The sequence below is a fragment of the Triticum aestivum genome, chromosome 4D, assembly GCF_018294505.1.
Source record: "Triticum aestivum cultivar Chinese Spring chromosome 4D, IWGSC CS RefSeq v2.1, whole genome shotgun sequence".
In the NCBI taxonomy this organism is placed as follows: Eukaryota; Viridiplantae; Streptophyta; class Magnoliopsida; order Poales; family Poaceae; genus Triticum; species Triticum aestivum.
This window is the reverse complement of record NC_057805.1, coordinates 96,564,328-96,578,003: the sequence shown is the minus strand read 5'-3', so window position 1 is coordinate 96,578,003 and position 13,676 is coordinate 96,564,328.

The following is a 13,676-nucleotide window of genomic DNA, read 5'->3' as shown; positions in this document are numbered from 1 at the left end:
TTGCTATCGCATAGCGATAAAGTAAAGCAATTATTTGGCGCTTGCATCTTATGCAAAACATGATCATCTCATACAACAACTTATATCTCATCACGTCTTGACCATATCACATCACAACAAGCCCTGCAAAAACACGTCTCGAGGGAGAGCTTCGTCAGCACGACAGCGTGATGACGGTGATGATGAAGCTACCGGTGCAGGGCTTCGCCTAAGCACTGCAACGATATGACCGAGGTGGATTATGGTGGAGTGGGGCACCGCACACGGCTAAGAGATCAATGATCAACTTGTGTGTCTATGGGGTGCCCCCTGGCCACATATATAAAGGATAGAGGGAGGAGGAGGCCGGCCCTCATAGGGCACGCCCAAAGTGTGGAGTCCTACTAGGACTCCCTAGTCCTAGTAGGATTCCACCTCCCACATGGAATAGGAATAAGGGAAGGGAGAAGGAAGGAAGGGGGCGCCGCCTTTCCCTGGTCCAATTCCGACCAGTCCATGGGGAAGGGGCACGGCCACCCTTGAGGCATTTCTCTCCTTTCCCGTATGACCCATTAAAGCCCAATACGAATCCTCGTAACTCTCTGGTACTCCGAAAAATACCCGAATCACTCGGAACCTTTCCGATGTTCGAATATAGCCATCCAATATATCGATCTTTACGTCTCGACCATTTCGAGACTCCTCGTCAGGTACACGATCTCATCCGGGACTCCGAACAAGCTTCGGTCATCAAATCACATAACTCATAATACCAATCGTCACAGAACGTTAAGCGTGCGTACCCTACGACTTCGATAACTATGTAGACATGACCGAGACTCATTTCCAGTCAATAACCAATAGCGGAACCTGGATGCTCAGATTGGTTCCTACATATTCTACAAAGATCTTTATCGGTCAAACCGCATAACAACATATATTGTTCCCTTTGTCATCGGTATGTTACTTGCCCGAGATTCGATCGTCGGTATCTCAATACCTAGTTCAATCTCGTTACCGGCAAGTCTCTTTACTCATTCCGTAATGCATCATCCTGCAACTAACTCATTAGTCACAATGCTTGCAAGGCTTATAGTGATGTGCATTACCGAGAGGGCCCAAAGATACCTCTCCGATGCACGGAGTGACAAATCCTAATCTCGATCTATGCCAACTCAACAAACACCATCGGAGACACCTTTAGAGCATCTTTATAATCACCCAGTTACGTTGTGACGTTTGATAGCACACAAGGTGTTCCTCCGGTATTCGGGAGTTGCATAATCTCATAGTCTCAGGAACATGTATAAGTTATGAAGAAAGCAGTAGCAATGAAACTGTAACGATCATAATGCTAAGCTAACGAATGGGTCTTGTCCATCACATCATACTCCTAATGATGCGATCCCGTTCATCAAATGACAACACATGTCTATGGTTAGGAAACATAACCATCTTTGATAAACGAACTAGTCAAGTAGAGGCATACTAGGGACACTTTGTTTTGTGTATGTATTCACACATGTACTAAGTTTCCAGTTAATACAATTCTAGCATGAATAATAAACATTTATCATGAAATAAGGAATTAAATAATAACTTTATTATTGCCACTAGGGCATATTTCCTTCATAATTCTCCATGAACTTCACTTATATCTTTTGGAGTATGAATAATACTATAATCTAAAGTGGGGCTGGAAGAGTGTCAACTTTAGGAATTAGTGATCCCACTATTTTGGTGGGTGTTGAATCTTATTGTGATATTTATGAAAGTGGATTTGGAAGAGTGTCAACTTTAGTTAGTTATGATTCCACTATTTCAGAAGAGCTTCCAATTGATTATGAGAACAAAGCTGCTATTTATGATGATTATTGTGATGACATGTATGCTATAAAGAATAATGTTAACCATGAAACTTGTCATCATGATTTTAATTTTCAATTGGATTATGCCTCACATGACCGTTATTCTGTTGAGTTTGCTCCCATTATTCGGAATAAGAAGAATTTTGCTTATGTGGAGAGTAGAAGAATTTCTATGCTTGTAGATCATGAAAAGAATGCTTTATGTGATGGTTATATTGTTGAATTCATTCATGATGCTACTAAAAATTATTATGAGGAAGGAATATATGCTTGTAGGAGTTGCAATAATATCAAGTTTCCTCTCTATGTTCTTAAAGTTTTGAAGTTATACTTGTTTTGCCTTCCTATGCTAGTTGATCCTTGTTCATATAAATTGTGTGCTCACAAAATCCCTAGGCATAGGAAGTGGGTTAGGTTTAAATGTGCTAGTCATATTCTTCATGATGCTCTCTTTATGTTTCAATTCTTATCTTTTATGTGAGCATCATTGAAATCATCATGCCTAGCTAAAAGGCATTAAAGAAAAGCGCTTGTTGGGAGACAACCCAATATTTACCCTTACTGTTTTTGTGTGTTCACATGATTAATCTACAGTAGTAATCATGTATTATAGCTTTGTTTCAATAAAGTGCCAAGTAAGACCTTTGGGAAGACTTGGGTGAAAGTTAATGTGATCTTGCTGTAAAAAACAGAAACTTTGCGCTCACGAGATTAGCTGTCATTTTTAAAGAACAGTGCTTTTGAGTTGATTCTTATCTCATAAGATTAATAGACAAATTCCTCACGTCCACCAATTTATTTCATAATTTTTGGAGTAGCAGAAGTATGGTTGTTGTTCAGATCATTACAGACTGTTCTGTTTCTGACAGATTATGTTTTCATTGCATAGTTTGCTTGTTTTCTAGTTTCTATGGCTTATATTTCTCAACATAAATTATAGAAATGATACGTTATAGTAGGCATTGTGTGATAACAATTATGAATCTTGTCTTTAACAGTACCAAAGTGAATGGTTTACTCATTATCATACTAACCCATCTCACGAAGTTCCGTTAAGTTTTGTGTTATTGAAGTTTTCAAGTTTTGGGTGAGATATCGATATGAGGAGAATAAGGAGTGGAAAGACCCTAAGCTTGGGGACGCCCAAGGCACCCCAAGGTACTATTCAAGGAAAACTCAAGCGCCTAAGCTTGGGGATGCCCCGAAAGGCGTCCCCTCTTTCGTCTTCAAAACTATCGGTATACCTTACTCGGAGCTATATTTTTATTCGTCACATGATATGTGTTTTTCTTGGAGCGTATTTTTAATTTTACTTGATGTTTGAATAAAATCATTGGATCTGAAATCTTTAGTGAAAAAGAATCCTCCCATGGCTAGTTAATTATTTTACTACTCAGTGTTCTTCACTTATATCTTTTTGGAGTAGTTTGTCATTTACTCATGTACTTCACATATATCCTATGAGTAAATGGTTGAAAGAATTGAATATCATAAATCTGAATTTATATATGCTTCATATGCTTATACCATGGGGAGTAATGACTTCACACATAATAAGTATAGGTGGTAAATTTATTGAAAGTTAGCAAACACAGAATTGGTCACTTGAACAATTCATGAAAGAATATTACAGGAAGAGAGATTTCACATATAAATATACTATCTTGGACATCTTTTGTAATTCTGAGCACTCATTAAAATATGACATGCTAAAAAGTTGATGTTGGACAAGGAAAACAACTTAATGGGTTATGTTTTCCTATATCCGAAACGTTATATTGTCTTGGATCATCCAACATGTTGAGCTTGCCTTTCCCTCTCATGATAGCCAAATTCTTTGCACCAAGTAGAGATACTTATTGTGCTTCCAAACATTCCTTAACCCAGTTTTGCCATGAGATTCCACCATACCTACCTATGGATTGAGTAAGATCCTTCAAGTAAGTTGTCATCGGTGCATGCAATAAAAAATTGCTCCTTAAATATGTATGATCTATTAGTGCGAAGAAAATAAGCTTTATACGAACTTGTGATAGGGAAGAAATAAAAGCGACGGACTACATAATAAAGGTCTTTATCACAAGCGGCAATATTAACTGACGTTCTTTTGCATTAAGATTTTGTGCATCCAACCATAAAAGCGCATGACAACCTCTGCTTCCCTCTGCGAAGGGCCTATCTTTTACTTTTACCTTCTACCCTTATACAAGAGTCATGGTGATTTTCACCTTTCCTTTTTACACTTTTTCCTTTGGCAAGCACTTTGTGTTGGAGCGGTCCGGATATACATATCCACTTGGATGCAGGTTTTCATAAAGTATTATTTTTGACATTACCCTTGAGGTAAAAGGTTGGGAGGCGAAACTATAAGCCCCAATCTTTCTCTGTGTCCGATTAAAACTTTGAACCCATAAATATCACGTAAGTGTTAGCAATTGTGAAAGATTAAATGATAGTTGAGTATGTGGAGTTTGCTGAATCAAAGCTCTTACGTACAACCTTCCCGAAATAAGATGAATTGCAATTGTTTGATGACTAAGAGCATGGTTTGGTAGTTTCAAGAAAGTTTATGATCTATACTTTTACATGTGAATAGCTTGTTACTTGATCATGAGAAGTTTTATGAGTTGAGCTACTGTTATGATATATAATGATGCTAGAAAAAGTGCTTGAAACTATCATTGATCAAACTTAAGCACTTGCTAGCATTCACAGTTCATATATTATTTCTTTTATCATTTACCTACTCGAGGACGAGCAGGAATTAAGCTTGGGGATGCTGATACGTCTCCAACGTATCTATAATTTATGAAGTATTCATGCCATGTTTACAATAGTTTTATATGATTTTGGTATGATTTGATTAGAACTAACCCGGACTGACACTGTTTTCAGCAGAACTACCGTGGTGTTGTTATTGTGCAGAAATAAAAGTTCTCGGAATGCGATGAAAATCAACGGAGAATTTTTCTGGAAAATATAAAAAATACTGGAACAAAGAGTTACCGGAGGGGAGGCCCGTGGGCCCCATGAGGCTGGAGGGCGCGCCCACCCCCTAGGGCTCCCCCTATGCCTCGTGGACTTCCCGTGGGGCCCCCTGACTTGTTCTTGATGCCAACCTATCCTATAAATACCCAAACCTCTAGAAAATAACCTAGATCAGAAGTTCCGCCGACGCAAGCCTCTGTAGCCAGGAGAAATCAATCTAGGACCTCTCTGGCACCCTGCCGGAGGGGGCCATCATCACCAGAGGCCATGGAGGAGGATCATGGAGGGGCCATCATCACCATGAAGGCCAAGATCCAGAGGGAGAACCTCTCCCCATCCAGGGGGGAGGCCATGAAGGAGGAAGCACAAGAGGGAGAATCTCTCCTCCTCTCTCTCGGTGGCGCCGGAGTGCCATCGGGAGGGGAATCATCGCCGCAGTGATCGTCTTCATCAATGTCACCATCATCATCACCATCCTCGTCTATTTTACGCGGTCCACTCTCCCGCACCCTGCTGTAATCCCTACTTGAACATGGTGCTTTATGCCACATATTATGATCCAATGATGTGGTGCCATCGTATGATGTTTTGAGTAGTTAGCCTTTGTCTTTGGGTTGATTGATGATCTAGATTGGTATGAGTTATATGTTTTATTTTGGTGCTGTCCTATTATGCCCTCTGTGTCACGCAAGAGTGAGGGATTCCCGCTGTAGGGTGTTGCAATACGTCCATGATTCGCTTACAGTGGGTTGCTTGAGTGACAGAAGCATAAACCCGAGTAAGGGGGTTGTTGCGTATGGGATAAAGGGGACTTGATATGTTAATGCTATGGTTGGGTTTTACCTTAATGATCTTTAGTAGTTGCAGATGCTTGCTAGAGTTCCAATCATAAGTGCATATGATCCAAGAAGAGAAAGTATGTTAGCTTATGCCTCCCCCTCATATGAAATTGCAATGACGACTACCGGTCTTGTTAACGATTGCCTAGGATAATTCCGCACACCGACCCATCATTATTCCACACTCGTTATTTATAATATTTAGTAATATATTCTAACTTTATGATAACAGCACCTACTTTTATATTTTAGCTCTCCGATACCATGCAAAATTATCCTCTTCGTACCCACAACATAGTTTTATTTCTCGTTTCTAGTTCGAAGCAAACGTTCGGTGTACATAGAGTCGTATCAGTGGCAGATAGGACTTGAGAGAATATTGATCTTACCTTTAGCTCCTCGTGGGTTCGACACTCCATACTTATCATTTCCACCTTTGGGAATTTCTACGATGATTCCCTGCACTTGGGGATTATCAGCGGCGGCTGCGGCAGGCGGCGGTACAGGCGCGATGCGGCGTGGCGGCGGCGGCTGCGATGGCGTCGGCTGTGGGTGGCGGGGCGGTGGTGTGGCGGTGGAGCGGTTTGAGGGGAGAGGGGCGGTGCGGCGAGGTATTTAAGGAGGGGGGCGAGGCGGCTTGGGGGAGGGGGCACGGGCGGCGGAGGAGTCCGGCTCGGACTCCGAGCAGCGGCGGTGCGGTACTCCCGTGCGGGGAAGGCGTCGGCGGTGCGGCCTGGGCCGGCTGGGCTTCGGCCCAGTCGTTCGAAGAGATTTATTTAAAATAATTTCGCAGAAACGGAAAAATCCAAAATCAAATAAATAAAACTCCTAAATCCCAAAAATAATTTTCACAGTCCTCTCCTAATATTTAGGACCACGTGAACATTTTTATGGGCTAAAATGCGGTTTTTGTAAAATGTAATATTTTCCTAATTTAACCGAATAAAATTCAAATAAATAAATATTTTTATTGAAAATTAAATTTCCATTATTTCCTCTGTTTTTAAGAAGTCATATTATCTTCTCTCTTTATTTTATTTATTTTGAAATAATTGGAAAAATAATTTCAAATAAAAATCACCTTGATCCAATTTACCCATTTTGAAAAATTCAAAATGGAATTTTATGAAAACCTCCAACTCTCTCACATGGTCCTTGAGTTGCTTAAGGTCTCTAGGACCAAAGTGTCCAAATAAACCAAATTCAAAATGCAAGAATCATGGATGCATATGATGACCTAATGATTAACATCCAAATTGAAAATTGGGATGTTACAAGGATCGACATAGGCTGCTTGCACGTGTCTTTAAAGTTTTGGATGAAACGAGCTTTCAACTCTACCCATGATCTAATGGAGTTAGCGGGCAGCCCCTTCAACCAAGTACGAGCCGGCCCATCCAACATCATGGTGAAATACTTAGCACACACGGCATCACTAACATCCAGCATCTCCATGGCCATCTCATAGCTCTCGATCCAGGCCTCAGGGGGCTGATCTGCCATGTAATTCGGCACCTTGCGAGGACCCCTAAAATCCTTAGGCAAACGCTCATTACGTAGAGCCGGCACTAAACATGGCACACCTAGGGTTCTAGAGGTCACTCCTACCTCCACCGATGCCGATGGATAAACCAGCAATTGTTGTTGAGTTGCCAGCTCAGCCTCCCAACGTGCTCTGCCCTGATCCACCAAGGTCTGAGCATCAACACCACCGCGTGTCGGGTCATGCCCACGAGGTTGGTTACGGCGCTGTTCACTGCTCGAAACTGCTGGTGAGTCAAGGTGCCGGCTATAACTCCGGCTTGGCCGAGGGGTTGAGTGAATCCTTTCACGACTATACGAATAAGCCGCCTGCTGATCCGACGCCATTTGAAGAAGTTCTCTAGCCCTCCGTGTCTCTATCGCAGCCAGAGACTCGCCTTCAACTAGTAGAGCCGCCAATCGCGTTGTCGCGGCAATCATATTATCCAAAGGGTTAGAATAATGACCCGTCATTGTCGGAACATGCTGAGGCGGAGTATTATTCAAGCGAAGCGGATCCATCGCACGCGGCTGAACCGGCGCTCCAGTCACAGGCGCTTAGACCGCCCGGTTCACCATCGGCGGGTCACTGGCCCATGCTCCAGGCGTGTTGAAGAGGTTCCTCGCATCATAAACCGGGGGTAAACGACTCTGGTGCCTCCTTCTCATGATTTCGTTTGAAGCGTTTTGATCCACGGTGAGCCGGAAAGAGTCTGCCTGAATCCGTTGTGCCTGGGTGTCCAAAGCAGCTCGTTCCGTAGCCATCCTAGCGTTCTCAGCCGCCAGCTCTTCCTTGGATTGAGCCATCTCATCTCGTAGCTTCGCCACATCCACCTTGTGCTGCTCTTGGTTGTCCTGGGTCACCTCTACCCCCATCAAAGTCGCCAAAGCCTCCAATAACTCTGTTAGAGCTTGAGCCGGCGGGCGTGCAGTGCCGCTAGCACCAGCCGTCACCGCAGCAGTTGAGCTAGAGGTCATAGCCGTGGCGGTTGTCGAACCGAGCATCGGCTGTGTACCGGCCATGAAGATCGCAACCCTGTTCGGCGGCTCATAGGGGTCCGGAATACTGTCACCATCGGAACAGCCCCAAGCCGGCCGTCTTGCACCTGATACATTGAATTGGTCTCGCCTGTGGACGATTCACCATCAGAGTAGATGGCCGTCTCACCACCAGATACAGATCCTTCCTCAACTTCTGCCCCATGGATGAAACCAACAAATGCATGCTTCATGGCGGGTTGAACCCGGGCGGGTCGTGCACGCTGAGCCGTCTCGATGATGTCGGTGCAGGTCTCCAGCTCAGGGCCCGGTTCGCCGATCTTGCCGATGAAGACGTGGATTCCGCCGAAGGGGACCCGGTACCCGCACTCAATTGAGCCGGCCTTGGGGCCCCAGCCTACATCGTCGATGTAGAGCTTGCCGCGACGACCCTTGGTCATACGGCCCATAGCGTATCCCTTGATCCCTTTGAAGCTGCCCTTCAAGAACTCGAAACCACCGTGCGCTGGCCCCACGGTGGGCGCCAACTGTCGTGGACTTGACACGGCAGATGTCCTAGCAAAAGGACTTAGTCGTGGAGCCATCGCAACTAGGTTAGCTTAAAGGGGTTAATCGGGACAAAGGACACCGAGAGTTTATACTGGTTCGGCCCCTTGCGGTGAAGCTAAAGGCCTACTCCAGTTTGGGGTTGTATTGCTTGGGTTTCAATTACTAGGGAGCGAATACGCTTGACCTAGTTCTCGATCTCTTGTTCCTTGCCCTTAGTCTGCCGCTGGGTCATCCCTCTATATACATAGGTTGACGCCCGGCGGCTTACAGAGTCCCGGCCGGCTCATATACAACGTGTCCGGCTTGGTGACTTAACTAATCTTGCCTTACAATACAAGTTATACATGTGGCGGTTCATCCCCTTGGGCCTCAAATCGCCTCTGGGTCTTGGGCCATCAGTGGGCTTGTATGAGCCGCCATCTTCACTGATAAGTCTCTAGTGGTATGTCCCGGCCCCTCCTGGGCGGTTCATACCCAGTAGTTATATCCCCAACAAGCGTTGTAACCCTCAAGGGCCAGCTTATCATGCAAAGATGAGCGGGGTCTTCCATATAATCTTTTGGATTTCAGCGTTGTAACCCTCAAGGGCCGGCTTATCATGCAAAGATGAGCCGAGTCTTATTGCACTGAATTTATTTAAAAAGAACTTCATCACACATTAGCCCCCAAGTGCCAAGTATAATGCTTGCAATGTGCTTGGGACTTTGAAAATACTCCTTATCCCCATGCTGACTACTATCCCTGATCTTAAATGCTCATTTTCAGGATGCTTTAAGCATTAAGGATTCAGAACTTGGTGAGTTAAGAAAATTACTCTAACACCAAGAATATGAAACACAGAAGGCTGAGACCAAGTTGACCCTTAGCTTGGAAGAAAACGAGAAGCTCAAGGCCAATTTTAACACCGAAAGAGCCGCCTTAGAAGAAGAGAAAACTTCTTTATTGCAAAGGGCAGAAGTTGCCGAGTCTTCCTTGAAAAGCACAACTGCAGAACTGTCTGGTGATGTCTACTACGCAACCTTCTTCTTGTAGACTCGTGTTGGGCCTCCAAGCGCAGAGTTTTGTAGGACAGTAGCAAATTTCCCTCAAGTGGATGACCTAAGGTTAATCAATCCGTGGGAGGCGTAGGATGAAGTTGGTCTCTCTCAAACAACCCTGCAACCAAATAACAAAGAGTCTCTTGTGTCCCCAACACACCCAGTACAATGGTAAATTGTATAGGTGCACTAGTTTGGCTAAGAGATGGTGATATAAGTGTAATATGGATGGTAGATATAGGTTTTTATAATCTGAAAATATAAAAACAGCAAGGTAACTAGTAACAAAAGTGAGCAAAAATGGTATTCGATGCTTAGAAACAAGGCCTAGGGTTCATACTTTCACTAGTGCAAGTTCTCTCAACAATGATAACATAATTAGATCATATGACAATCCCTCAACATGCAACAAAGAGTCACTCCAAAGTCACTAATAGCGGAGAATAAACAAAGAGATTATTGTAGGGTACGAAACCACCTCAAAGTTATTCTTTCTGATCGATCTATTGGGCTATTCCTATAAGTGTCACAAACAGCCCTAGAGTTCATACTAAAATAACACCTTAAGACACACATCAACCAAAACCCTAATGTCACCTAGATACTCCAATGTCACCACAAGTATCCCCGGGTTCGATTATACGATATGCATCACACAATCTCATATTCATCTATTCAACCCAACACAAAGAACTTCAATGAGTGCCCCAAAGTTTCTACCGGAGAGTCAAGATGAAAATGTGTGCCAACCCTATGCATAAGTTCACAAGGTCACAGAACCCGCAAGTTGATCACCAAAACATACATCAAGTAGATCACGTGAATATCCCATTGTCACCACAGATAAGCACATGCAAGACATACATCAAGTGTTCTCAAATCCTTAAAGGCTCAATCCGATAAGATAACTCCAAAGGGAAAACTCAATCCATTACAAGAAGGTAGAGGGGAGAAACATCATAAGATCCAACTATAATAACAAAGCTCGTGGTACATGAAGATAGTGCCGTATCAAGAACACGAGAGAGAGAGAGAGAGAGAGAGAGATCAAACACATAGCTACTGGTACATACCCTCAGCCCCGAGGGTGAACTACTCCCTCCTCGTCATGGAGAGCGCCGGGATGATGAATATGGCCACCGGTGACGGTTTCCCCCTCCGGCAGGGTGCTGGAACAGGCTCCTGATTGGTTATTCGTGGCTACAGAGGCATCTCGCGGCGAAACTCCCGATCTAGGTTCTGTTCTGGAGGTTTTGGGATTTATAGGAGGTGTTGCCGTCGGGGACAACTCAAGGGGGCCCACGAGGCGACGACAAGGATGGGGGGCGCCCTCCACCCTTGTGGTGGCCTCGGGACTCTTCTCCGATATCTTTTCGTTCCAGTATTTTTTATATTTTCCAAAAATATTCGCCGTAAATTTTCAGGTCAATTGGACTCCGTTTGATCGTCCCTTTCTGCAAAACTCAAAAACAAGTACAAACAGAAACTGGCACAGGGCTCTAGGTTAATAGGTTAGTCCCAAAGATCATATAAAATAACATATAAATGCATATAAAACATCCAAGATGGATAATATAATGGCATGGAACAATAAAAAATTATAGATATGTTGGAGACGTATCAAGCATTCCCAAGCTTAATTCCTGCCCGTCCTTGAGTAGGTTAATGATAAAAACATAATTTTTTATGTGGAATGCTACCTAACATATTTATCAATGTAATCTTCTCTATTGGGGCAAGAATATTCAGATCCATGAGATTCAAAACAAAAGTTTAATATTGACATAAAAACAATAATACTTCAAGAATACTAACAAGGCAATTATGTCTTCTCAAAATAACATGGCCAAAGAAAGCTTATCCCTACAAAATCATATAGTCTGGCTATGCTCCATCTTGATCACACAAAATATTCAAATCATGCACAACCCCGATGACAAGCCAAGCAATTGTTTCATACTTTTGATGTCCTCAAACCTTTTCAACTTTCACGCAATACATGAGCGTGAGCCATGGACATAGCACTATAGGTGGAATAGAATATGGTGGTTGTGGAGAAGACAAAAAGTAGGAGATAGTCTCACATCAACTAGGCGTATCAACGGGCTATGGAGATGCCCATCAATAGATATCCATATGAGTGAGTAGGGATTGCCATGCAACGGATGCACTAGAGCTATAAGTTTATGAAAGCTCAAAAAGAAACTAAGTGGGTGTGCATCCAACTCGCTTGCGCATAAAGACCTAGGGCAATTTGAGGAAGCCCGTCATTGGAATAGACCAGCCAAGTTCTATAATAAAAATTCCCACTAGTATATGAAAGTGACAACATAGGAGACTCTCTATCATGAAGATCATGGTGCTACTTTGAACCACATGTGTGGTTAAAGGATAGTAAAGGATAACTTTGAGGTGGTTTCATACCCTACAAACAATTTCTTCTTATGTTCTCCGCTAGATAAGAACTTTGGAGTGATTCTTCATCGCACATTGAGGGATGGTTATATGATCCAATTATATTAGCACTGTTGAGAGATTGCACTAGCGAAAGTATGGACCCTAGGCCTCATTTTCAAGCATTGCAATACCATTTGTGCTCACTTTTGTTACTTGCTACGTTGCTGTTTTTTATTGTTACTATTACAAAAATCAATATCTATTATCATTACTACACTTGTATCACCATCTCTTCGCCGAACTAGTGCACCTATACAATTTACCGTTGTATTTGGTGTGTCGGGGACACAAGAGATTTCTTGTATTTGATTGCAGGGTTTTTTGAGAGAGACCATCTTCGTCCTACGCCTCCCACGGATTGATAAACCTTAGGTCATCCACTTGAGGGAAAATTGCTACTGTCCTACAGAACTCTGCGCTTGGAGGCCCAACACGAGTTTATAAGAATAAAGTTGCGTAGTAGACATCAGGCATCGATCGTCGGTTTGTCATCAAACATGCATATTGTTCCCTCTCGAAACTGCGAGTCTTTTGGTGAGACGCTCCGATTTGTGAGAGGTTTGTATCAGAACTTTAGTCAAACAGGCCAAATTTTTTACCACGATATCTTGGTACCATGTCATGACATCAAGCATGGTTTCATGTATTTATGATCATTTTTGATATATTTTTAATTTAAAAGCCATGGTTCTCAATGTTTGTATCCAAGCCATGACACAAATATGTTTGAAAAGTCCTTCCAATTTACTAGACATGGCATAAACTTGCACACAAGTAACAGATACTATTTTCCAACCCATGATGGTATGCTATTGCATGTACAAGTAGTTCAAATTTGAATTACATCCATTAAACAGCTAGAAACTTACTTAATGTCTTAAAAGGTCAAATGAACCTTAAAAAATTCCAAATTTTAACACGACAGTTGTATTCATGTATGTTAATGGTACAAAAAAAATCAAGGCCATAAGAGGCAGTGACCCTCGGTTCGACATCAAACATGCATATTGTTCCCCTCTCGAAACCACGAGTATTCTCGTGATATGCTCCGATTTGTGAGAGGTATGTGTCAAAAATTTCGTCAAACAGGCCATTTTACCATGGCATCTTGGTACCATGTCATGACATTAAGCAAGGTCTCATGTATTTCTGATCATCTTTTAAATTTTTTCGAATTTAAAAGCCATGGTTCTCAATGTTTGTGCCCAAGCCATGACAACAATATGTTTAAAAATTCCTTCAAATTTACTACACAGGGCATAAACTTGCACACAAGAACAAAAATACGATTTTCCACCCCATGATGGGATGTTGTTGCATGTACATGTAGTTCAGATTTGAATTACAGCCATTAAATGAGTAGAAACTCACTTAATGTCTTAAAATGGTCAAATGAACCCTGAAAATTTCCGAATTTTAACATGAAAGTTATATTCGTG